The sequence below is a fragment of the Rissa tridactyla genome, chromosome Z (genome assembly GCF_028500815.1).
Source record: "Rissa tridactyla isolate bRisTri1 chromosome Z, bRisTri1.patW.cur.20221130, whole genome shotgun sequence".
In the NCBI taxonomy this organism is placed as follows: domain Eukaryota; kingdom Metazoa; phylum Chordata; class Aves; order Charadriiformes; family Laridae; genus Rissa; species Rissa tridactyla.
In genome coordinates, this window is record NC_071497.1 from 17476388 (window position 1) to 17504203 (window position 27816).

Here is a 27816-nt window from a genome sequence, read left to right on the forward strand (position 1 = left end):
ATGGGAGGAGAGGAGAAGGAGAGGTAAAAGTCTCTTCTGATTACATCAGACTTATATACTAAGCTTCAGGTTGCCCTGGGGAGGCTTCTTATTGAGACAATCTTCTTCTCAAAAAAAAAAACAAACCAACAACCTATACATACATTTCTGAGCAACCATTTCTATGCCATTTTCCTAATAAAAAGTAGCCTGTAAAAAGTTTGTCCAGTGACAATGAAACCAAGCTTTCAATATTAAGCCAAAACCATCATCTATTTCCTTAAATAAACACTTTCCAACACCTAATAGTAGGGTGCGAGAGGATGAAACAAATTTAGTTAAGAGGCTCTCTACTCTCTTCAGAGATCTGTATCCTTACCTAAAATGTAGATAAATATCTGTATTTTATGTTCTCAGCCAAGCAGTTCAATTTTACATGAACAACATGAAACAGAAGACATTTCTTTGTCATTATATGAGTTTGAGAAATACTAAGAAAACAAGTTGAAGACAACAGGAAAATTACATTAGGAAATACATCAAGTATTTCAAGAGAACCCCAGATATTACTGAGGCAAATCTCTGTGTTGCTATAAAGAATTCCTTCTTTCACCCAAGAAGCTGAACTGTGACAATGCCTTTAACTTTTGGTAGTCTGAACTATGCTGCAGATTTCCTTGATGTTGTCTTCGGCCATCTTCCTCTGTATACCCTGTCTGATGGGAAAAGGCCAAGGGGGAGGCAGGGGCTATCAGGGCGCTCTCTGGAGAATTAGCTAGAGTCCTCTTCTTTTCACCTTTTATTCAGTATTGGTGAAAAACTCAGTGAAAAATCTGGTGAGTGAGAAGAGATTGTTCTTATTCTGTGCTTGCATAAACCCAGACTCCTGAACATGGGGGATCTGGGCTCAGTAACTTCAGGCAAATTACTCAAGACTGGACTGAACATAAGATTAAAGATAGTCTCAAATGAGTTACCTAATGCTTCAGTATCTGGTCCTTAGAGTGAAATCCAAAAGGCCAGAAACAGCAAGGAAATGTCCCTGCACAATGCACCGGAGGAGTGAATACTCGAGGAAGGTGGTGCAATAAAACCAGCTGCTGAGCAGGAAACCATCTGTAGCTTGGCAAACACTATGCAGAAAGGTGTGCCTGAAACCTCCCTCCTTTCTCTAAAGCTGCCCCTATGTTCCCAGCTGCAACTGGGCAGTACATCCTCGCGGACACAGAGCCCAGGGTCCTCCCCTAGACATGAACACTGATCTTCAAGAAAACGGACCCAAGCAGAAGCGACCCCTGCAGCAAGCCTTGTAGCGAGGTGCTGCACGGATGGTACAACTTGTCTCATGCCACACAAACCGTCTGTGGCAAAGGATTCAGCAAAGGCTTTAACTGAGGCATTTGGCCCTCCTCTTCTCTCTCGATCACCAGGATGATGGGTCAGCTACCTGCAAAGATCAACCAAAATATCCCAAAGCTATACATAAACCAGCACCAATTGACAGAAGTTTGTTGTCCCTGGTCTCCTGCCCTGACCACCCAAAATCATTGGTTTTGTTGTAGCAATTAGGTTAAAGTTTGTTAACTGGCATTCCAGCAGCTGATACTAACATTGCAGCAGTATTGCCCTGACCATCTTGCACTTGGAGGAGCACTGCTGTTCTTCCCACCCCGAACTGAGATGCAGTATTTAACAAGGGGAATCCTTTGTTCCGTGAACAGAGGTGAACATTCATATTTGGGGGCAACAGGATTTCACCCCGTGCCATCTCCAGGCCACAGAAAGAGGCATGTGATTTATATGCAGGCAGAATCGTTAGACTGGATGGCAATATTAAGAAAATAATGGGATATGAACCCTTTTCTGTAGGATTTTTTTTTTTCAGTAATTTCTAGTTTAAGTTTCCACTGACTCCTGAAAAGCACCAAGTGTACAGTTACCTTTTTTGGCCAGTCTCAAATTTTTTAGACCTGATAAAGCTATAAAATTCTCAGATAGGTTTTTGTTTGTGTTGTTTTGTTTTTCTAAGCACTCGGATCCTTTCAAGATCAGCTTTAATACACCCACATATTGTATTTATTACCATCTACTTTCATGTGCTATCCACACTTAATAGGATGGAGTAGGATTTTGCCAATAGTAGGAAACGCTACACACTTTTCCCAGTATCTTTGCCAAATGGCTGTAAAAGTCTGTCTGGTAGATGGCCAATGAATGCTGGTGGTCTATAACCACAACTTCTCAAACAATATGGAAAGAAATCTGCCGTGGAATATCTTTGATCTGCTAGCAAACAAAGCACTTATTCACTGGGATGAAATAATAACCATTCTTCAAATCATTAATACAAACTTTCTGAAGAGGAAACAAAGATCTCTGCTGCTCCGTGCAGCGGGACCACAGGCACATCCCAAAATTTGATAATATTGGTTTTTTTAAGTCTGCTGAGCATTGGTGCCTGTATTTTTGTCTCTGTGGTGGAATGAATATGTCGTATGCAGGAGAAGGGCTGCTGTGGCTCATGCAGCTATCACCGCACGCATCCCCAGCTTGCCGCTCCGGCCAGCAGCACGAGCCGGCAGCGCTGCTGCCTCTGTGGCTGAGGGATCAGGTGCATCCCCCTGCAGTGATGGTAAGGAAGGAGTGGGCTGTGGCTCTGTCCCATACATCCCGCCTACCCAACAGGTGAACCTTCCCTTCCCGGCTATTCTCTGGTAAAAGTGACTTAACCAGGAAGTTCCCAAGAGCACTCATAGTAGGGTTTGCTGGCACTGAAATGAAAGCTCCCGTTGAAAACAGCCTGTATATTTTTTTCGCTTTTGCTGCCTTCCTTGTGAAAAAAGGGTCTAATACCACCGCTAAATGTGAAAAGTGAAGGCAGGCTTCTATCACGCATGGTTTACTGATCACTGCAACGGCTCACGTTTCAGGTGGGATTTAGAGACCTTCTAGGCAGGAGTTTGCACATGCACTTCGCTGTTTCATTAAAATGCAACAGCCTTGCAGAGAGAGCTCCCAGAGGCTTACAAAGAGGAATGAAATCTTCACTGGGAGCTTCCAAACAAATCTGTCTCCATCTTTCAATTTCTGGCTGGGTTTTTTTTTCACACAAGGCAGCCCCATAAAGCCCAGTGGGTGTAAACTCAGTCCAGCTTTCTTTACAACTCACCTTAAGATCCATTAGGGAGAGAAACTTCTCAAACAGGCCACCTCTGGCATGCTGAAGAAAGCAGAGTACAGAGATTTCAACATCCCTGCTTTCTTTATGATAGTCATGTAGCTGGCTGTGGCACACCTGCCTGTGTCCTTGCCCTGGAGCAATAACCGTCCTGAGAAGCTGTGGGGATGCACCTCTGCCAAGAGCCCGTTCAGACTTATCTGCAGAATGACTGAGCGGAACCTCTCAGACCTTGTGGCAGCAGAGAGACCAGGTCTATGTGAAACAGTGAGAGATCTGGGCGAGCTAGAAGGCTATATGCAGACTGGAAGACGAGATGGTTGTTATAAAACAGCCATCAAGGAGTTAACAGCGCAGCCCAGAAATGCTTTGGGATAATGGCATGTGCCAAACCTCCTTTCCTTCCTGTTCATTCAGCAGGAGTCCTCGCCCCTGCACACTATTAGGATGCAGCTGAAATAAAAATAGCCTCTTCCCTGAAATTCTCTGGACAGGCTTCAGCTGGACAGGGGTTTTGGTTTGGTTTTTTTTTTTTGTGCAGGAAGGGGGATGGAGGAGAAAGGGAGGAGAAGGATTTATCTGACAAGTGTTGCCATCTCAGGCAAAGGCAGCTGCCTGGGTATCTGCACTAAAGTCAGGGTGCTCCTTGCTTACAGCCTGAGCGCTTCGCCAGCCCCACCAGTCTCTCTGTTTCTCTTCCTTGCCTACCGGTCCCCTGCAGCATTCCAGAGCAGTGGGATGCTTTCTGCTAATCCTGTTTTCACTGGTGACGGAGAAACACCACTGTCAGACAGAAAGCTATGATCCTATTCAAATCACCGAACGACACAGCACAGTAGCGTTATTTGGGATTTTTCTCACTTTCAGCCATCCAAAAAGCAGGAAATGAGGCTACCATATCCGTTTAGGGTTCCCCTGCATTCACAGATGGTCACTTTCAGGAGACAGCTGATCCCATTTTTCTTAAACATTCATTTTAGGGTGGTTCTAATTTTTCCCTAAGACTAGTTTAATACACTCCCCAGTCGCCAGTAACTGTCATTTCCCACCTGACTGAAAACAGCTATTTAAGGCCTTCCTAAGAACTAGGTAGATACGACTCATAAAGCGGTAGTCACAATAAAATGCTGCCAACTCTTACTTAATAGAAGCATATCTGACATGCCATAGAGCCTAAGTCTCACCGGAGGTTGGTGAGATCTCTTAGCAAGGGTTAGGGCTCTATGTTACTTTTGCGAATAACACATCAGTTGCAGATTGACCTTGGAAATCTCTGTCCAGTCCTGATGTCTGCGTTTCAGAGTACATTCTGGCAAAAAAAGCCACAAGAACAATCCTTAGTCTTGAAAATTTTCATTGTACTAAGAGATACTGTATAAAACTCACAGATTAATGTAACAAATTTAAACAGTTATTTGGTGATGGCCTGTCACTACCTACATTTGGGGGACATTTCTAATAATATATGCTACTTTCCATCAAGCAAGTGAAAAGACATGATGTCATTCAATACCTAGAAGCTAAAACTGAACAAAATCAAGCCTACAATAAAGATGTATATTTTCTAAACAGAGGATGATTGGCCACTAAGGTGGTGGTTGGTTCTTTGCCAATGAACACTTTTTGGTAAATAAGACTGATCTTTCCACAGAAATACCGAAGCTCAACTATGGGGTTGATACAGAAATTATTAAGCAAGTTTGATAATCCATGCTGGTTGGAGCTGGTAGTAGTTACCCACTTTTCTCCACAGATGTACAATAGTCTCTCTGCCTCAATCTTTAGGGCTTTCTTCAGGAGTTCTTTGCGCATCTCAAAAGAAGGAAAGGAAGAGAAAAGGGGAGGTAATGTAGAATATTTAAGACAGTGATAGGCAACCAATGAATGAGTAATTCTCAAATGTGTTTGCAGCAGAAAACAACAGGGTGCTTGATGCAAACCACAACAAAGAGATGCTCTACCTGTTTGATGTGACAATGACTGTAAGAGGTAGATATGTGCAATCATTATGACAGTGAAATATTTCATTTTTTTCCTACTAGTAAAATTCATAGTGAATAACAGATCATCCTGTTCAATATATTCATCAATGACCTGGATGAAGGGACAGAGTGCACTCTCAGCAAGTTTGCTGATGATACAAAACCAGGAGGGGTGGCTGACACACCGGAAGGCTGTGCTGCCATACAGCGAGACCTGGACCAGCTGGAGAGTTGGGTGGAGAGAAACCTTATGAAATTCAACAAGGGCAAGTGTAGGGCCCTGCGCCTGGGGAGGAATAACCCCATGCACCAGTACAGGTTAGGGGCTGACCTGCTGGAGAGCAGCTCTGTGGAAAGAGATCTGTGAGTCCTGGTGAACAACAGGATGACCATGAGCCAGCAATGTGCCCTTGTGGCCAAGAAGGCAAATGGTCTCCTGGGGTGCATCAAGAAGAGTGTGTCCAGCAGGTCGAGGGAGGACATCCTCCCCCTCTACTCTGCCCTGGTGAGGCCGCATCTGGAGTACTGTGTCCAGTTCTGGGCTCCCTGGTTCAAGAAGGACAGGGAACTGCTGGAGAGGGTGCAGCAAAGGGCTACCAAGATGATGAGGGGACTGGAACACCTCTCTTATGAAGAAAGGCTGAGAGATTTGGGTCTTTTTAGTCTGTAAAAAAGACAACCGAGGGGGGATCTTATCCACACTTATAAACAGTTAAAGGGTGGGTGTCAGGAGCATGGGGCCAGGCTCTTTTCAGCGGTGCCCAGTGACAGGACAAGAGGTAATGGGCACAAACGTGAACACAGGAAGTTCCATCCCAACATGAGGAAGAACTTCTTTCCTGTGAGGGTGGCAGAGCACTGGAACAGGCTGCCCAGAGAGGTGGTGGAGTGTCTGTCTCTGGAGACATTCAAAACCCACCTGGACGCATTCCTGTGCAACCTGCTCTAGGTGAACCCACTCTGGCAGGGGGTTGGACTAGATGATCTCCAGAGGTCCCCTCCAACCCCTATCATTCTGTGATTCTGTGATACCCTCAAAAAATGAATATTGGTTGGCATCCTAAGAGCTGTGGCAGCCAGCAGTAAAAGAGAAGGCAAGAAACCATTCTAGTCTTCAAACCACAGAGGAGATAAAAAAAAATTACTTTTTATTTTTTCTCTGAACTTCCGTGTTTTCCTACCAGCAAAGGAATTGAGAACTATATGCAGACTGTCCAAAAGAGGAGTATGCCAGGTGTATCATCCGCACTGTCACACTTTGTACTGGAGTGGGACTCTGGTGCTTCAGGCATGAACAAGACCATGCAGCGTCAACAGCCAAAAAAAGACATTCCTGTAAAAAGACAATAAAAAGACAACCCAGTAAAAGCACAGCCAGTATAGGCTCATCAGGCAACACACATCTATCTAGCTTAGAAAACCTGCAAGTGGCAAATGAGGATACAATCAAGGAAAACAGGTGGAGACTTATCAATGGGCTCTTTACAGTGTTCTCGAAATTCCCTGATAAAGGCAGAGACTTAGTTATAACGAGCCTGCGGGCAGAAACAGCACATTTTCCTCCATCCAAGCGATTGGATGATCAGACTCGTATGATTGCCTTTTGTGTGCTGACTCACCAGAGGGCAGCAGCTTTCCAGATGTGATGTCAGCCCATAAAAACGTGAGACGTCCCTTTTGCTCTCCCGGTTGGACCGTCCCTCTTCTGTACCCTGTACAGTACTGTACCCTGATGTCAGCAATCCCATTTTGCATGCTTGGCTGGCAAGCTAAACATAGCAATGTTTTGGGATAGTGGCAAGTTAGGTCAGGTATCCAATGCATTGTTAATCCGCAGTTCAATCTCTCGGTGTGCCTGCAGTATCAAAACAATCTCACACAATTAGTCTGCGGTGAGTAACAGGTCTAGGATGATCTGCTGCCTCATACAGACACACTTTTCTGTCACTCCATGGCAAATTTAAAGGATTTTTTGAAAGAATCTTTACTTTAGTAGCTAGATATGCTGGCAGCAGGCCACCCCTTCTTCCCCCCAGTTTTCTACTTTTAACTAAAGGATGAAGAAAATTACATTTATCTTCTATTAAGACAGGCAAAACTCTGTCTTCCAGGAGTATTCCCTGGCAGGGAGATAGCCTGACATCTGTGTATCTCTGGTGATGAGAATGTCTGCAGCTACCCTTTGTTAATAGCTCCACTCCCTTTCCTATCCCCTCATTTCCCACGCCAAAATCGGGGCAATATTTCCCTCCTGGTGGGGAGGTTAGGAGGGTTTCTGGGAGGCACTGTGTCACATGTGCCATACGGCAGCACAGCTCACAGCAAGCAGGGAAGCTTCATCGCAGCAGCATTTCTGTTCTTGCTGCCTGGCTTCTGGGTGGCCTGGTGTAAAACCAACGCCTCAAAACTTCCAGCTCAGACTCAGTGGTGTCATTCGTTACTGAGCTGGAGATAAACTGACTGCAGAGACTGAAGGGCTGAGTCCGTTTCCATTTCAGCTGAATGGGAACGGTGCCACTGTTGACAGCAGGGCCTGCAATTTGCCACCAGCGATGTGGAGAAAATGCCTTTAACATCCATCCCAAAGGGAGCCCACTGAGGGAGCGCACAGGACATACGTCCCTTGAGCAGCCATCCAGTTTCTGCACAAATACAAGGTGTGGCCATGGCACAGTTAGAGAGAGAAAAACAAAATCCATCAGTGGTTGTTTTAAATACCTCTGGCTAGTCAAGTGCTCCTGGGAAGGTGAGAGGAATTGAAACAAACATTATGGGAATGCAAAGTCTTATCAAAAAGTCCCTATCAAGAGACTGTAAGAATTTGTTAAGTACCAGGGAAGCGTGCCATACATGCGCGGGACTGTAGGCTGGAGCGCAGTATGTTCATAGCAACGTGTTCAAAGTACAAACCCCACTCCACACATCTTTTGCACTTGAGACCAAACTTCTCAAAGACCTTTAAGTGTTTGGTTTCACGTGGAAGCACTAACTCAGGACAAAAATTGTGATTTCTGCATAACAGAGGGGACTTCCACCTTCCACCAGCAGACACCATTTAAGAGATTAATTACTTGAAGCTTAACATCGGAGCTTAAACCTGTATTTTGGGGGCTACTTGAATTGGAGCAGCAGTTCCAGATGAAATCACAGGTCTATTATGTTAGTCACTGTACACATACAGATTGTCAAGAAAAGACAGCCCTGGCTTAAGCCATTCACTGTCTCACTGGACTGGAGGAAGGATGGGAAAGGAGAGACACAGACAGGTGAAAGGGCTTAGCCAAAGTCCTACTGCAGCAGAGCAGAAGCAGGTCACAGCACCCCCTTGTCCAGCTCATCTCTCCACCACCATTTCTGCGGTTGGTGCTTGCCAGCTTTCCCCTCCCCACAGGCGCAGCTCTCTGCGCTGTTGATAATATTTCTGGAGCAACATGAGAGGTGACAATACAGAGCGAGAAACACTGGTGGGGAAGGGATGCAGATCCTCCAGCATGTCCAGGTAAACACAGTACATCAGAGGGAAACTGAATGAAACAGCTTCTTGTAGAGGAAAAGACCTTTCCCAGTGACCCAATGGAGACAAGGGAGTGTTTACGGCTCACCCTCCCAGCAGCAGGACCACCCGTGGCCACCCAGCTATGGTGTCCACACCTCAGAGGGGTTGCACAGATGCCTTCCCCAGGGCCATGCACTCCTGCAGCCCATGCAGGACCCTCTTCAGCTTTTAGCACACAGACTATGTCTAGAAAGTAGGGGAAAAAAATGATGAAATAGGGCTGAAGTTGTCTACATGGGCAAAACACCTTTTCTTCAGTGTACCAAAGGTCTTATGGCTACACTCAGGCAGAAAAGGACTCCTCCTCATTTGGGAGCCACACTCTGTCAGGTTCATAGTTGGAAATTCATTCTTCAAGAGCAAGGGCTAGAATCCTAGTTTTCTTATAGAAATAATAGTGTCCAGTAAACCCTTCATGTGCCCTGTACAACTCATCAGGGTAGATATACTGTTCTTCAGTTACTATCCCAAATCACCTGTTTTTTTCCTCTTCAGTTAAAATATCGTTTGGTTTGAGTCTTTCTAAAATATCTTAATTAGATTAGTAATTTTTTTTCTCTATCCCTGTTTTTCTAAGCTTGTGTACAAGCCGTTATTGTAAAATAACGGAGGAGGGGTGTAAGTAAGGATAGCAAGGACTATTGCTTTGGATTTATGAGAAAACGACACATCTAGCATGTATCAGGTTGCACGGAAACATGTTTTTGCCTAAAGTGTCAAATTTTTTTTCCAAGATCCTTGATAACAAATTAATAATGAGGTAGCCAAACAAATGTTTAAGCACTGTAAACTGTGGAGACTTTCTGACAGCTTTTACAAAGTTTGTTCTTCTGGCAGTCCCTGTCAAGCATTACAATATCGCTCACCCTCAGGGAGGGTGGCACAGAAGACTCACAAAATTTAGATTTAACAAGAGTGAGGGAAAGCAGGGAGGAAGGAGGAACATGAATTATTCATACGAGCTGCTACCCTGTGAATTAATTCTTAGTGCAGGAGAACGACACTCTTGCAGAGCTTACAGCAGTCAAAGGGCACCCTGCAGCATCAGCAGGGCCACAGCCAGAAGGGGCACCAGGTAAAACGTAGAACATGGGTGCAAAGAAGGGCTGCTGGAAGCTGCTGCCCACCATTTGGAGGGCAGCACATTAGGTTGCCTGACTCGTATTTTGGAACGAGCTCCCTCTCCAAGGTGGGGTAACCACCTGCAGGTGTTCACCTTGGAAAGCACAAACCAGCCCCACTTCTCCACGGGTTCACCCCACGGATGTGGGCATTGCTTTCTGCTGTGGCTGCTGGGTGACCTCAGAGGAAGGCACTGCCTGCTGAGCATGTCTGGCTTTCTAAGAAATGGGTAGAGTTTTTAAACTCACCCTCCCATAACCACAGTTCCTTTAATGGATGATAATTTCATCACTGATGACTGAAATTGAGCACTTGCAAGCCTGCAGCTGTATTTTTGTTACCAGACTTAAAACCTCAGTCCCTGGAGCCACCAGAAGTTCAGCCCAAGTGGTGTGCCCCCAGCTTTCCTCCGAGACCATCCTCCTCCTCCCAGGACGCTTCCAGGAGGCCCTGTCCTCACTCACCCGCCCCTTCCCACCACAGCAGCCCCCCAGCTCTCTGTGAGTTGGGGACAGCTCGTGCTCCCCAGTGGGTTTGTTGCCTCTTGCACCCTCCTCGTCTCAGGCCAGTCCCCGCACTGCTCCTTCTGCTTTTCAGTTTGCTGCAGTAATGAGGGACAAAGTGCATAAGCAGCCATGGAAGCCGTGAGAGGGGACTGACTTTGCCATTTTTCTGCTGTTATTTGTGTGGCAACTCTTCATCAAATCTTGCAGGGCATTGTCCTTTGCAGCTCAGCCAAAAAAAAATCTAAACAACCACATTAATACAAAAAGAATTATTAAACAACAAAAAATGTAAGCTTCAAGGAGCCCTTTTGCAGAAGTAACTGTCATTGTGTAGGGTTAGGTTTCTATGCATAATACTGATTTTCAGGGACTTGGTAGCTTCCTAAGGCGAAAAATCTAATTTAGATCATGCGGGATAAGAGTAGCTGGCAGCTACTGGTAGCGAACAAAATATAGCTGCAAATGTTTACTTTTTAATAGATAAGCAAGAGTCTTGTGTCTTCCTGGAGCCTGACTGGAATTCAGATATTGTTTGACTTTTTATCTCCCACAACACATATTTGATCTTATAATACTTTCGAAACCTTGAGCAAATAGAATACTGCAAGTTAAACATTACATGAGTCAAATGTACCCTTTACCGTGACTTCAAAACAACTGATCAGAAGAACTTAGATCTGCAAGTAAATACTTTAATGAGGAATCAAAAGTAACCAGTCTTTACTACAGCTGACCTTCCCAATAATTCACCTGCCAGCTCTGTGAAGGTTTCCGAATATAACACCACTCCTAGCCATTCCTACAGCTTCTTTTTGTTGGTGGGTGGTTGGGGATTTTTCCCCATCGGAGAAGCCCAGGGCATTAGACAGCTGTTCGTTATTTACCCAGTGCAATGCACTTGGCAAGCACAGCCAGTTCTGCTCATTTCATCACAAGAGCAAACCAAGGCAGAGCCTCATGGCTGGCGTTAATGGCTTACATGGCACTATAACAATTTACACCAGGTAACGATATGTCCAAGGATGTTAAATTGGTCACCAGGGCTATGAAGTAAGTCAGGGCAGAGCCGACAGCAGCGTGAGACATTGCGGTTCTGGTCACGTCTGCTGACCTGCTGACAGCAGAGCACCTGCAGATTGGAATGGAGTTTGTTGTCAGGAACATCAAGAGTATTTTCTTTTTGTTATTTGAAAATTTAAAAAATAACCCACTGCTCCACATAAAACATGTTTTTGAGACATATTTAATCAAAATATCTCAAAAATTCACATACAAAAACGCAATGCTTATTTTCAAAATTGTGGTCACTCGTCCCCTCTAAGCTGAATTTACTGTGAGCAAACATAGAACAATGACATTTTAATTCAAGGGTTTTGACTTATTTATTTATTTTCAATTTCTAAATGTAGATGATTGATTGCTGACCCCATCAAAAACGATGCCAGAACTACCAGTTATCTCAGTGGAGTCAGGACTTCACACAAGATAATATGTGAAATACTGCAGGTAACAGCTGAGGACAAGCATCCTGAAAATGGCACCTTTGCTTCATTTTATAGGTTGGGGATGAGAGGCAGATACTTTTTTAAGCTGAACACAGCCTACAACATGCTGGCTTTGATGTCTGTAGCTTTCTCAGTACCACACTAAAGCAGTCCAACAAACACCTTTGTTAAAAAAAATGTCTCACATCAGGTAAAAGTTGGTCTAAGCACCCCTTTAAAAACAACAGTATTGATGATACAAATAGCCTGAAGTAATACCTACGCTTTTTATTAAAAAGGATCTCTGGATTGTTTTATTTCGCACAGACTGATGTTACCATATCTTCTCTAATCTTCTTTGTTTGGGAGTATATTTTTCTATTTTAAACATTATTCTTCCTCCTTTCTTGTCCTCAAAGCTATAGTTTAAGATAGTGTGACATTAGTTCTCCAGTGACAAATCAGTTTCCTGACCCAAAATTATATTTTCTTTTCCATATCAAATCCAGTGCAACTATATTTGCTTCAGTAATTTTCTCAGAGTTTTAATAAGGCAAACTTCATTTATGTGTAGCTTTTTTGAGTGCTTGTAATTGTTGTCTGTAAGTGCCAGAATGAAAAGGAAGTGACAAATAGTAATTTCAGGATTTTATTTTTTAATTACAGGATTGTGCACCAGGCTAATAAGAACCAAATAGAAGTGTGCTAAGACAACAGCACGTGAACCCATGAAAACAATGGAAAGATGCTTTAATGTTCTCTAGTATTGCTAGCTCCAGAAATTACGGGCGTTCATTGAGCTTTTTCTTGACCAAATAGGTATTTTCAATAGCATTGATTCAGAGCCCATGAGCTTTGAGTCTATGTGGTCCACCAAAACTATTAACAGATCCTTTGTTTATTTTAACAGACAAACAAATGCAAGCTCCACCCTGGCCTTGGAGCCAAGAGAGAGTGGGTGTAAGTCAGTGCATTTGCTTTCCTTCCAAAAAGAAGATTTCTGAGTAGTGTGAACTTCAAATTTGTTTCAGAATACCCATACTGCTTCTTCTACTGTATTGAGACATAAATCATGTAATATGTAAAACTGTAAAGCTTCATCATGTTTTGTTTTGCCCTCCTCATTTAAAAATTGTACAGAGAGGACCATAAAAAAAGGTAACGTTATTATAACAAAAAGCTGCATCCCCAGCACAGGCAGGTTCTGTGGCTGATAAGAGGACAGATACTTCCACTTCTGCCAATCCTTTCTTGGGGAGGTTTGCCTGAAATACACACGAGTACAGGAAAGTTGACTGACTTCAACTCAGCAACCTGAACCAATATTACAACAAAACAGCACTAACTTTTTAGCAACCTATAGTAGAACAGCTATGATTTTACGGTTTTTTGGTTTTGTTTTTTTTAATAAAGGACTCCGGCACTGTGAGAGTCATTTTGTCCCTGGCATTAACAGAATCTAGACTTTTTTGGCATACATCTCATCTTCTGTGTTTCACAGACCCCAGCTTTGGGACACTCAGTGGGTACAGGGCTATTAGGCTCTTCACAAAGGCCTTTCACCTTTTTGGCATTAAAAAGGGATGTCTGTAATGTTTGCACTCTAATGGAAACCAGACGTGGCAAGAATGAAAGCAGAGCCTGAATCCCACAAAGACAACTTTGGCCCCAAAAGGCTTAGCTGAAGCTAGATTTCTTCATCTGTCCCCTTCTGCCTGGATTTCTCCTTGGCTAAACAAAGGTCTCTATGGCCACCAACAGTCGCATGCCATCTTTCACTGTTAGTATATGGTGTGCATGGCATCACTTTCCCAAAATCAGACATTGGTGGGACTGGGGCAGCTGAAAGGAAGGTGCCATGGCACCAGCAAGACATGTTGTTTCCTCCCTGTATGTGAAGACCGTGTTTTTGGGGTCATGCACCTGAACAGCTGCAGTTATTTGATTTCTTTCTCGTAGCAGCATGACAGCTCCTCAGCTTTTGTTTTGCCCAGTGGTAGGCTCTGAAGTGATTTCCATCCACCTCTCTCAAGATACTGCAGTGACAAAAATAAAACCCACCAGAGCTGTAGCAATTACTTTGTGTTTACAGACCAAGGCACGAGGAGAAGCCCAACAAGGGCTCTGACATAATGGCCTTGAGCTCTGGAGCCAGACACAAACTGTAGACCAAAATATTTCCTCCTGAACTACAGAGTTCCATGAAATTAATGTTCTCGTTGAAAATTAAATAGTGGTAGTATTTTGATGGAAAATTTAGTCTAGAAAATCTTTAATGTTCAATTACTATTTAAAGGTGGGGATTTTTAATTAATCAAGCAACTTCAGTTTCCGGACTTTGAAATCAAGGCCCTCTGGTCTCTCTATCCTTGAAAAATGTTGCTGTTTTGGTTTTCTACTTTGTTTCTTTAGCAAAGCCTGGGAGGGCTAGTCACCTGCCCAACAAACCAATGGGCCCAACAAACCAACCCCCACCTAATAAACCTTGCTCAATCCCTGTTGGCTCCATGCAATAACAGCCTTGGATTTGTTTCAGCTTACCCATTAGTACCTTCCCTTTGCTGCCCTGGCCCATTCTCCCAGACCCAGAAAGTCCCAGGAAGCAGCTCATGCCCCTCACTCCTCTTCCCCTTTTTCTCCAGGGGTATTTTCTCAACTGCTTTCCATTCCCCAGCACACTTCACTTTTTTCCTCTGTGGAGGAGCAAAGAAGCCAAAAGAGAGCTTTTTTGAGGGGTTTTCTTCATCAGAAGTCTTTCGAATGTTCACTTGTACTCAAAATACTACAGAAAGTCAGGGCCCTCAAGCGCAGTGCAGCAGTGCTCCTGTTTTGCTACTGCTCTTGTTGCAGCAAGTAAGCTACGAAATATTGCAATGGACAGGGCCCCAGATTACAATTGACAAATTGGGTAAGAGTATTCTTGGCTGTTTGACATACAATTACATTGGAGGCCAGGTGCAAATGATACACTTACTACATGTTGTACAGATACACATTTGTCCAGAGCAAACCTGGTCCACATCGGAATAAAAATCGTGGTAGCAATACTGCCAGATCTGAAATACTTTTAGCCCCTTGCTCTCAGCCGTTACCCTTCAGGGCATTACAGACTGTCTTGGAAAACAGCTAGCATTTTGTGCTCCTCCTCTGCATAAAACAGCTGAAACTGCATTTGTTTTTAAAAATTGCCTAATAATTGAGAGCTTCCTTGCCAAGATTCAAGCCTGAAGCCAAGTGCAGAGGCCATATTAACATCTTGGAGTGGGGGAAAGAGAATTTTTGTGGGAAAGAAATAAATAAATTCCCTATCACAGGAAGAAAGTAGGGAAAGATCAAAAATCAAAGCACTGAGTGATGGAGCAATGACTAAAGGACCTGAAACATAAACACGAAGGAGGGGAGAAAATTATATTGTTTCCCCATGGATATATCCTGGTATTATTGCTTCTAAGATCATCTTAAAGCAATCTTTTTTCTTTCTAGAAAAGGGGATGAGAATAAAGTAAAATCCCACATTTCTTTTAGAGGTGCAGCTTTCATGGTTGCCTGCTTTGCCAGTGTTGAAGTCACTCAGATTTCAGTGACATGACATTTTTAAAATGCTTAGAGCATCAGACTGCCAACTCAAAATCTTCTTCAAAACACAGAACATTAGCTTTTTCACAGGTGCGCCAACTTCAAACAAACAGACAACATAAATCTGAGCAGAGAGTTTCCTGAACCCTCTTCATAAAAGCTGCAAGACTATCTGTCATCTGGCAGTTCCAGAAACACTCTGGGACTCAGGGCATCTGGGTACCTTTCCCAGCTGTGTCCCAGTACTCCTTTATGCACTTTGGACAAGTCATTTACCTCCATATACGTCAATATTCCAAATGCAAAATGTAGAAAATAGCTTTATGCAACCCCTAGTACTCATTTATACATGTACACGTGGCCTTTAATACTCCAGCCAGAAACATTTTCCTATATTCACTTGCAAAAGCCAATGAAATTCACTGAAGTCTCCTTCACTGGCTTTAGTAGTGAAAACATACCCTTTGATACTTAATTTTAATTAAATAAATTTAGGATGCAGTACACCTTGAAAACCATCAACTCAGTACAAATAATAATAAAGAGAAGAAAGCACCTGTTCATCAGCAAGGGGCAATTCCTTGAAGGTTAGCGTAGTTAATTTAAAATACTGCAAGTTAGATCTCTTGCCTTGCCTGGAATCACAGGTCTCCCCTAGGCTCTTTGCAGTGGTCAGGGAAGCTTATCCCTTCCAGAAAATTTTGGTTTGAACCAAAAAATCAAGACTTCTCCAAAGCCTGAAACTGCTTTTTTGCCTGGTAATACTCCTGAGACCAGTGTATGTGTGCGTGTGTATTTTTTTCACTGTATCCACTTTATGAATGGGTAAAACGAACCACAAAGGTTAAATGATTGACCTACAAAGTCTTTGGACACAAACAGAAACTCTTGGCGATTTGCATTTGCAACCACCACATCTAAGAAAAAAGACCAGTGCCTCACACCAAGCAGAGCCAGGCACCGGACAAGTCCATTTCAGAGGGAGGAGGAAGCTCTCCAACAAATGCAACGCTAATGCATTCCTTTTAACTGAAGAGGAAGATTTCCACTTAAGCCATACCCTCCCTGCTTCATAGAAACCTCTCCAAGAACCAATTTTACACAGCTGAGTTTTGAGTCTCTTAGGCTGATTCACTTTTTCCTTCCCGTTCCTTGACGTGAGAGGTACATCTCATAGCAAGCTGGGAGAGATGCTGTCACTGCTGCTGGTTACCAACTGGGAAAGACCTGGGAGTTCCCATAATCCTGGATATGCCACATGCATCTAGCTGTGGCCTCAGGCAGGCCAAGGTCTTCCAATCGTGCTACCATCTAGAAATAATCTCTGCAATATGTGAGCGCTCTGAGGCTCATCTCAGTCACTGAGCTCCACAACTTGCATTCAAGAAGGCAGGCACTTCACCTAGTGCTCCTCTGGCACCGCAACATCAAAAAAGAGCAGTGCAGCCTTGCAGACAAGCTTTCCATTTCAGACCTCTGCCTTCCTGCTCCGAAAGAACACTGCTAGCGTGTGAGTATCCCATTCGGTGATTATTTTGAAAACCATTTTGATTAGGCTGGATCATACAGGCTTCCTGAGAAAACCCAACAGCTTTTGCATATAAAGCTTCTACTTCATGACACTCAGTCCACTTCTATTCCATTTCCTTTGTTTGTGTTCAAATTTGCTTCTAGTAAATAGTTTTTTTCTCAGATTTAACCAGTACGAAGAATTTAAACCAGCCAGATGGAAATACCTTCACAAAATTACTGAGAAATGTCATGTAGTAATACTGTGGATGAGTTCCAGGAATTACTGAAAGTCACTTGCTATTTATTGCTTAGTAATATAGTGCTTGAGGTTTCCTGTCACTAGTTCAGTTGTGCCAAAGCTTAAAAAACTAAAATTCAGTTTCACATGCTTTGTAAATGTGTGCTTCTACCAGATCACTTCAAAAAAGAACTGACCTGGTATTCAAGGGCACATGAAGAAGATGGAAGACCCTTTTTTAATTCACTTTGTGGCCAAACTGCTTGCAAAAACTAACCATGAGAGCAAGAGCAAAAAGGATAACACAGAATTAAAATGCAGTAGGCATCATTCTTCCATGATTTCACACAAATAATTCTGTTGCCCTTACCAAAATAACTTAAACACAGCATTTCATGTTTACTTCAACTTGCAGCTGCCAGTCCACATTGGATAGGGAGCCCCTCACCACCACAAGGACAAGGGCTGTTCCACATCCCCCTCTACTCCTGAGGCCATTAGCTGAGACCACAAGGCAGCTTTTATGTCCGTAGGGAACTGACTTCCTCAGCAGGAACATGCAAATGCTCATGTTCCCAACTGAAGCACATCTCAAGATGCCCTGCCTACATGCCTGAGGACCACAGACTCACACAGCCTATCAGGGACCTTGGGAGGACTGCAGACGAACCCACTGCCCAGAGCAAGCTCAAATGTGTGGTCAGACCAGGTCACTCAGGGCTTTTTATCCTGTTGGGGCTGGCAATACTCTAAGGATGGAGGTGGTACAACCTGGCTGTGCCCCTGCTGCACTGCTGGGCTTTCTTCATGGGGAAAAGCCTTTTCCTTATCCTCAGGCTGAGGATCTCCTACTTCAGTCTATGATCATTGCTTCTCACCCTCCTGCTGTTTGGTGCTCTGAGGAGCAGTTTTCTCTTCTCAGTAACCTCCTCATAGATATCGGTGGGGAGGAGGGCACAGCAAGAATGGGGCTGCCCCATGGTGGGCACAAACAGGGTCCCCCCAGCACAGGCAGTGCTCACAGCAGTGTCAGGTTGGTGACAGTAACCAGTCCCATCTGCAGGCCCAAACAAGGGGAGATAACAAGTCAGTCCTTGAGTTCACCAAGGAATTCCAGCCACAAACAGCAGAAGACAGGGATAGGTGTATCTCATGCCAGAATGGCATGATGGGCCATTAGGTTAGACTAGAGACCTCCGAGGTCCCTTCCAACCTCCACAATTCTGTGATAGATCATTCCAGACCTCGTGTTTTTGTTCTGGTAAAGTGGTAGCGAAAAGTAGAGTGTTTGGCCCATACACTGGATGATTGCAGTCTGGTGGGCAGAGAATGAACTCTGAATCCCATTTTATAAGAATAGGCACATGGTGAAATGAACGAAAGAAACAGACTGTGTTTGATTAATTACCTCATGAGCTTGCTAACGCAGTCTACTTGCAGACACAGATTCTGTGGCACAGAATCTCTTAGCAGGTTCCTCAACCTTTTTCAGAAACAGCTTTCAGTTTGTTCAGTGTAAACAGGAACATCATTGTCACTGTTACTCACTGTGTCCATCTTTGCTTCTGTCTCCCCTGATAAGCCTCCAACTCATTAATTTTCCAAGCTTGGGAGAAATGCTAATACTTGCCAAATGAAGACAAACTTGTCAATGAAGTAAACGCCATTGGTATCCTTATCCAGGGGACTATCTGCAAAACCCCAGCCTAGTCAAAACTGAGAGGCCAAGGTGACTGTGAAGCCCCAAGATAAGAAGCTTTTTTTAAGAGCCAAAGCAGGGAGCACTGACAAAAAGGAGAAAACAGGGACAACTTTTACATGTTTACAGCAAAACAGTGAGCACAGCAGTTGCTGTGGACCCATTTGAACTGCCCCAAGGGGACACAGCTTACACAGCCAAAGCCACCTCCCAGTTTCATGTGCTGCCACCCTCAGCAGTGAAAATACTGCCTTTTCTGGTGACAGAAATAGCCTTACGTCTCAAGCCCAGGCAGACCTGGTACGTGTGGGAAATTACTTCTGCTAGTCTCTGCATGTTTTGCTTTCAGGGGGACCGGTTAGGTCATGTACTCTTCCTTGGAGACCATCCAGATTTGAAGGGATTCATCTTTTTGCCCCATGAAAAGTCATGTCTGTACACCGGCACAGCACTCTGATGTGGTTTTCCACCTACTTACATGAGTAATGCCAACAATGACATGAAGTGGTATGGCCACCAGCTCCAAGGCAGCACCCTACAGCCTTTCAGGGATGTGTTGCAGCTCAGGTCCACCAGGAAGAAGGCAAGCCCACAAGCTCCCTCTCAACAAGGACAGAGGAAATGATATAAAACAGTGAGAACTAGCACAAAGGAAGGACTAGAGTCAGGAATACTCTAATTCTACTACATTGGGGTAAAATTAGTGTGCTGGAGATTTCCAAAAAAGAAGGTCAGCAGCCCAGAGCTCAGATAAACTGGCTTTTGGGGACAGGAGGTGAGGACAGCCTTTTATTTTGCAGCCCCAAGGGACAGACAGAGCAGATGATGGGAATTTCAAGCGCTTTGCTAAACAGGCAGAGATCTGGCTCAGATTGTCATGCTTGCTTAAATAGAGTATATAACCATTGGAGAGCGCAGCCTCCCTGCCCTCACTGTCTGCTCCCACCATGGTTCCAGCCTCTGTTTCTGATGTCCTCCACTCTTACTCGTAACTCCCGTCCTCCTGCCCAAACAGTTACTCCGAATGACATCTGTGATTACCTAGCTCCTCAAATAAGGAGGTGCAAAACGGCAGCGTCTCCCAGGACTGGCGTCCTGCCTGGGAGGCTGAGCACACACAACGTGGGACCTGGCAGAGAGAAGGTCAGGGGGTCAGGTCCCATGTCGGAAAGAGAAAGGAGCAACTGAAGTGTAAAAGACAGTGGTCATCCAGTTGCTGTCTGGGCAGCGAGCGGGCACAGCTTCACTGAGACCTGGATGAGTAAAAAACAGGATGTTAATTCTCCAATTTAATGTTTGAAAGGGCAAATCACTTTAAATCAATGCACCTCTGCAACTTCCTTTTACGTGCTTTGCTGTGCAAGAAGAGGGGCGGTAAATACATACACTTGCTATGTAGTTTTAAATATATTTATTTAGCTGGCAGAAATTTTAATTTTGCAAGGATCACTAGAAGCAATATATTGTTCTTAAATCTTAGAAATAAAAGACAAATGAAAATTGATCCAGTGGCAGACATACCCAGAAAGCAAACAAATGAGAAATGTCTCATTTGTTGTTCTCACAGAAGAAAGAAGACAAACAAAAAGATTAACTCACGGTTTATTCTCAGACCTGCCCTCTCATCAGGCAACACAGGCCAACACTGAAGGTTTACAATATCCATGAGTTCTTGTTTCTGTTGCTATTAAATTCTGGAGCTTTACTCAAGTCGTTTAGGGAAGCATATTTTAGGGAGGCCACTGTCTTGGGAGTGTTTCTGGTTTTGGAAGTATGGGTTTTAGCAGGCACATAATATTTCCTTCTTTCTGATATTTTGTTGTCAGCAAAGTTTTGATTCTGATGTTTCCAAAACAGGGCACACAAAAATCAGGTTAGCTAAAATGAACCTTTAGATGCACTTGTGAAGTAGGTTGTGTGTAATTAACATTCTGGAAGTTCCCAGAAGTCTCAGAAGAGGCACATGCACTGAAAGGGAGAAAGTTAATTCTTTTGTGGCAGGCACATTGTATCACATGTATTCAGGAACATTTCAAGAATTCCCTCCCACAGTCATATGACAGCTATTGTGGCACTGGAGAAGGAAGTCGTATCTTTAAATACAAGCCAGTGCTACAGGAGACATGAAAACTGTGGGCATTTATACCAGAAAACAAAAGCACAGCTTAAATAAAAATGTTAGTCAACACTTATTATTGAAATGTTAATTTCACGGCACTGCTAAGGGAGGAGAGAAGTAGAGACACCAACCAATGTTTTCCAGTTCTTCACCCTTTTCCCAGAAAAGCACAAATACAACACAGTATCAGAAGCAGAAATAAAGCACAGGTCCTGGTCGGGACAGCCTCAAGATTCTCCACATCTTGAACAGAGCAGAGAACATTCAGCAGGAGATACTTAGGGAAGACAAATACCTGACACCCTCCTGAGAGGGGGCTGTTTCAAGGTTCAGTCAAAACCAGGTGAGGGAAGGAAAAGAGTTGAACTGTGGTCTTTCACACTTCTGGTGAGAATGTGGACAAAGCGGGAAGAGATGCAGAGCCAAGGAAGTATAACCCAACCCTGCTTCTTTGTCTAACTCCAGGAAAAATCTGTGGCCGTGAACTCTGAATAGATGCCCCTTTCCCTCTGGTTGGCACCTTTTAGGTCTTCTACCTCATGAAGCCCCCTCCTCTTCAGAGGGTTTCCTAGGGATGCCTTACGTGTGTGCTGGCTTTTCTGAATCGCCTCTCTCTGGCAGCTGGCTCTGCAAAGACTTCATCAAGGGTTTAGGTGGCACTGAGATCCAGTAATGACTGAGCACTACTCTAACAGTACTGGTCTAGCAATGACTGGTGATGATGAGGCTTTCTGCTGTGAAACAACTTTGATTTTTCTTTCATAAAGATGAAAAGGTGAAGACTCCAGCAACAGCTTGCTGTGGGAGTCCCTAAAGAAATCCAAAAAGCTTTCAAACTCACAAAGCCGGTTTTGTTTTGGAATTAGGAAAAGAAAAAAATTGAGTGAGGTCAGCAGAAACATAAAGATGTTTATAACTAATTCTTTCCTGACACTGATGTCCCTATTTCCATGCCTGACTTCAGTCACCACAGGGGCTACACAGACTCCCTGGTTCCTGGGGTTTTTCTGTCCATCATCATAAGACCATCCTTTTGGACTTACTGGATACATACCCTGCCCTCTTCGGCAGTCTCTGCTGCAAGGTCCCTGCTCTTTCCTCTGGGTATAGACAGGTATCAGGGCATCTCTCAGTGTCTGGGACCGTATCTCCTTGAGCATATTGAGGTGCTTTTGAGGGAAAGGTTACTATTCTCTCCCTTCCAGAGGTGTCCACCCAACACAGTTCTTAGAAATGAGCTTAACATGGGAACTGAAAGCAAAAAGGAATAAACAGACACTGTTCACCAGCCCATCAGATTCACAACAGGAAACAATTAACAGAAATTTCCCCTGCATCACTCTGAAAGCAACTCCTTCAGTAATGCTGGGTTTCACAATTCAAATATATTTTCATTTAAATGGTTGATCTGTTTATGTATTGGTTTCTTTAATTTTCAGATGAGTCTTGGACCAGCTTCTTATTTTTTCAGGTGTAAATCTTAGTCATTTTGACCCTGAGGCAAATATGACTGCATCAGCATGTGTGAAACCCAGAACTGAAGTTAGATACCATTGGAAATAAAACCCTGAGAGAGGAAAGACCTTCTATCTTGACCACATGCAAAATGCAATTACTGTCACCATTTTGTCCCTTAAAATGTAAAAGAAAACTTTTTGTACTTGGGCCTATTCCTTTGTAATTTGCAGCACTGTTTCAAGTCCTGCAGCTATTACTCCAACTCACTGCTTCATCAAATTTTTAAATGAGTGTAAGTAAGGGAACCAGACATGAAACCCTAATCCATGTCAGATTTGCGTGGCTATGCCTCAACATATCGCTCAACATTTTTGGATCTCAGTTGTATCTGCTAGCCAACATGAGCAGGGGAAGCTCAGCATGTGATATGCTAATTATTTCATGTATGAAGACAGATGAGAGTAAAGCTGGTATACCAGGTAAGAAGGAGGAGAGGAGGTGTGAAAATGTAAAGTTCTCTGGAGTTAAAAACAGTAACAGATATATCAATATCGGAGTAGGAAAGGAAAAGTGAGATTTGCTCTTCACACTAGTACGTTCTAATCAATAATAGTTTCTGATGAGATGAATTATGTTCCTGTACCTCTCCAATAACACCACCTGACAGGTGCCCCTCTCCCTTTCTTTCGTGTTTGCTGCAGGACACATGTGAAGCACTGACAACGCATTCTGACTTTGCAGGTTTATCTGTTAATCAACACCGCGGCATGGCTCACCTGCACAACCCTTTCTCTGACAGGAGAAAAACAGAATAAAACCTCTCCCTGTGCTGGACCCCCAGGTAGCAAGAGCTTGCAATACCCAAACTTTTAAGTCCTCTCATGACTACGGGTAGCAGGCTTTAGAAAAGCTCTGAGAAGAAGGATTGAGAATACACCCCCTCAATCACCTGTTTGTCATGATTATATCAATGGAGTCAGTCCCTCTGTAGTCCTTTCTGCAGGAAAAAAAGCGCTGAGCTCCTCCACTTGGGAGAACACAGACATGTCTCAGGACCTTCTCATACCCTCTTTCACCAGACACACTGGTTTGGGAGACAAGAAAAAAAACACAGAAGCTCTCCTCTTTCTCCCTTTCTCTCTTATTTGGTGGCCCAAACAGGGGAAGATCCTGGAAGAGACGCCCCTGGATTTGAGTCATTCCAGCGCCTGAAAGGATGCTACAAAAGGACTAATCAGCCCTAAAATGTCTCGCTTAGCATGCTGCCACTGCCAAGACGAGCTAATATACTGAGGAGCACTGCAGTAAAACCACCCAGGTGCAGTCACTGAATGCTGCTGTTCACAGGAAAGGTGGTTACGTATCCATCCCTGAGCACCCGTCAGGTATTGAGCATCTGATCTCAGCAGGCAAGTCTGCCATAAACGTTCCCAAATCTTCGGACAGAAACACCTGGAGTCCTGTAACCTAACAGACTGTTTCACATTTTGTAGTAAGAATTTCTTAAGAAATTACGTGAAGAATGATGACCCAGCATGGTGACCCAGCTATGGTATGAAACAAGCCGGAGTACTAATAAATCAATGAAGTGCGGGAACCTGGTCAGAAACTGCTAATGTTTTGATTACTCTTCCAGTGGTATTTGGAGACTTTCCAATAGACCAGAAAACTAGGGAAGGTTGTGATTTCCTCCTGGTCTACAGAAACAACGTCTTGAGATAGGACTCCCTTGTCTCTGACCAGAAGCATGTCTTTCAACATAGAGAGAGAGCAAAGATACTAATAAATTCCTTGTTAATCCTTACACCACCTCCTCTGAAACAAGAATAAGCACATGCAACTAACAGAATAAACTCAACTTGAGCAATTTGTTCAATGACACGCAACAAAGCATAGTCAAACTAGAACCTAATCCCATCCCTTAGCTATCCTTTTTGTCTTCTTACTTGACACGTACAGTTAAACAAATAGTGTTTATTTATTTCATAGGTACTGGTGATCACAATATCTCTATTGCTTGAAGATAGTGAGCATGGAGTGTCTGCCTACAATAAAAGCTGTTGCAAAATGAAACCAGGATCTCTACAGACTGTAATTTTTTCATAGATTCTCTAGCTTTTAATAAGCTGAAGAAGTTAAAAGTTCTAATTCTCTTTCTAGTACCTCTGTTTCTGCTGTACCAGACACCTTGACTACCAGTTCTTGTAATTTTAATTCATCAGAATTCCTGGGGATTCCCATTTCAGGTTTAACTTTGTTGATTTTATGTTCCTTTCTATTGTCCTAATCTGCATTAGGTTTTCTTTTCTGGAATAAAATTCCTTAGGCTTCGGGGATATCTGAGAAGTTATTTCAACCCAAGCTGCCCCATGCTGAGCCTTATATTGTTCATATCCCTCCTATAGGGCATCAGTGTCTTCTTGTTGTCAAACATCTCGTCGTTTCAGCTTACAAACCATAATAACAGCAGTAAGCACATGAAGATCCTTAAAGCATGTAAAAAATGCTACTTTTTTTTTTTTTCCACAAAACAGAGCCAGAGTTAGAGGTGAAAGACCCTGAGACATTTCCCTGTCTCCCATTGAGGCTGCTCCACTTTGTGAAGACAAGGCCTAAACCCTGCCTCCTTTTCTGAGGATACCTTTCCTTTCAGTACCAGAGGTGTTGGCTCCACTGCCATTGAACATGGGGGCTGGCGAGCAATTGGAGAGCATGTCGTTGTCCACTGGTCAGAGACATCTTCTGGAAAATGACAGCTGTGGTCAAACCCCTTGAAGAAAGGAAGGAGGGATTCGAGTTCAGGTTAATCAACAGAAGGTCTCCAACTCCATCACACCATACTGTTATTTTTCTGTGGAATTCCTACTTTACTAAGAATGGTGTGATAATTCCTACTGCATCCAAGTGGCACAGAAATGCCTAGGTTATTCCAGCAGGGATCAGGCATAGCTGAGACATTTGGCTCTCCAATGTGTTTTGAGATACAGATTGCTCTGGTAAGGTAGCTAAGGATCTTCAGAAATGCAAATTTGTGCATCAAGGTCCCCAGATGTCTCTCAGGCTAAACAATAACTAAGCAAGGAACTTCAGAACATAAATTTGGCAGTTAAATAATGACGCCATCTTACTGTGGTCATTTCCAAATGACACCCAGCTGGTGGGAAACATAGAAGCAGGCACACAGTGGGCCGTGTCAAGACAACCTCCATCTCCCTCTATCATGCGTGTTATTGTGTAAGGAAGCCTGTGAGCATCTCCAAATTCACAGCACTGCAGTTTTCACCAGACTGCAGAAGATGAACAGCCAGCCTGCAAGAGTTGGACTTCAACCAGCAACTGGTGGACTTTGTTTCATTATTATCTAATTGCTCTCTCCTTTTATGCCAAAATCAAGCAGAATGATCCACAAGTAATAATGACCTAAGCCCGTACACTCTGTGTTGTATTTGAAGGTTTCTTCTTGTTCTATTCAAGCTGCCTTTTCAGACACGTAGAAATGTGCCAATGGAAGTGTAAAAATAGGAAAAATAAACACAGAAATTGAAATGTACGCTCTGTAGCATCTTTATGCGGGCACTTCATGCAGTAGCAGGTGATTGATAAAATCTTCAGGTGGGAAACAGTAGACTGGATCCCTAGCTAGGGCTGTTAGCTTAGGTCTATGTTAATCTCCACTGCAGTTCACAGCGACCGGGGGTCTGTGCAGTGTTCTCCGGTGACACAGCCACTTCTACCTCGTACACAAGCCCAACCTTGACACAGTTTTCTCACCACTGTGACTAAGTTTTCTTGGCATGTAGATACACCAAAATTTGTCATCCAGAACAAGACTGTCAGTATTTACTCAGCTGTGATTGCAAGCCCAGCTGCCAACAGACAAGAAGAGGTGCTAATTCCCGTCACTCTGATATGGGTACAGGAGCCAGTAAGGGAGACAAAGCTGCAAAAAAAAGTAGCACTCCTCTTTTCAGAGCAACCCAAAGGGAGAAGAAGGTGTTTCTGGCCCAAGCCAGCTGGCCATGTTGACATCTGCCCATTGAGTGATGCAGGTTCTAAGGATCCTGACTGTGCAATCAGTGCATCTAAAATGGGTGGGAGAACATGGGGTTTAAGTAGGATTAGAAGATTTTCAGAGCAGCTAATAAAGTTGTTTCTCCAGAGAGAAGAGCCAAAACTTGTTATTCCAGCCCGTTTTGTAGGGCTACTTGGATGTATAATCTGGTTTCTAGTTTCTGAAGTTCCTCTCCTTCCAGCTGCATCACCAAATGGCCCACAAAATGAAATAATAACAGCAAAAGGAAGAAGGATAAGAAGCTATAAGAAAGAGAGAGAAAAACACACAATTTCAGAAAAAGACTGTGTGCGAAGAAAGCTTTAAAAAACAAAAAGAGCTTCAATACATTGTTTAGAAACATGTATTTTCTCTTAGGTGAACTGATTGCTTTCAAAGTAAGCACGCAAAAAGCATCTTCTTTCTTCACTCATTGTGGCAAATTTACAGTTCTTTGCTTTTGGGATGTTTTACAGAGCACGAATGAGCAAAAGTGAGAGAGAGTTTCATGCTGGGGAATCAGGAGCAAAATTTGTACATGCAAGTTTCCAAAAGCAGCTGGTGAATTTGGGCACTCTTCTGAGTACTCACAAGGCCTAGTTTTGCAGGAGCCCTGAGTGTGCACAAGTCAGCAAAGATAGCATATATATATATATATATATAAAAGTAGGATATAACCATTGATAGAAAGAGAGAAGACAACACCCCATGCGGTGTGACCACTTGACAAAAAGACGGCTTTCTAATCTAGAGGTGGAACCTGCCATGCAGTTTCGTGGTGTGCAGTATCTGACCTCAACATCTTGCACACTAAAGACATTTTTAATGAGAATATCAGCACATGTTGTGGTAGCTCCAGGCACTCAGAAAAAAATAATCAAATTCAGCTCTCCTGTACCAAATCACATCACTGTTATTGCCCTAAATTAAAAAGGTGTTTGTTATGGATTCCAGCTCCCCTGCTGTCAAATCCTTTTCTCCTCCTGCATCTGAACCCCACCAAGGGCTAAATCCAAGAATGACTGCTGAATAAAGCCATTTTGTGCACAAACAATGAGCATTTTGTTCAAGACATTTAAGACATATTTTATGATAAATCTTTTCATTATCAGAGGCATTTTAAAAATGTTTTGCCTTTAGTCACAGTTTACAGATTCACTGTGTACAGTATTAAGTTTGGTATTTGATGCATAACACATTTTTCTTTTTTTTTTAAATGCTTAATTATTTTTAAATCACCCCATGTTGCTCAAGAGGGTCAACCAGGGGTAAGTAAACGTTATTGTCCATAGCATGTGTTTTCATGTTCTTTTTCAGAATAGGAAGTTAGGTGACAATATCTATATGGATAAAACT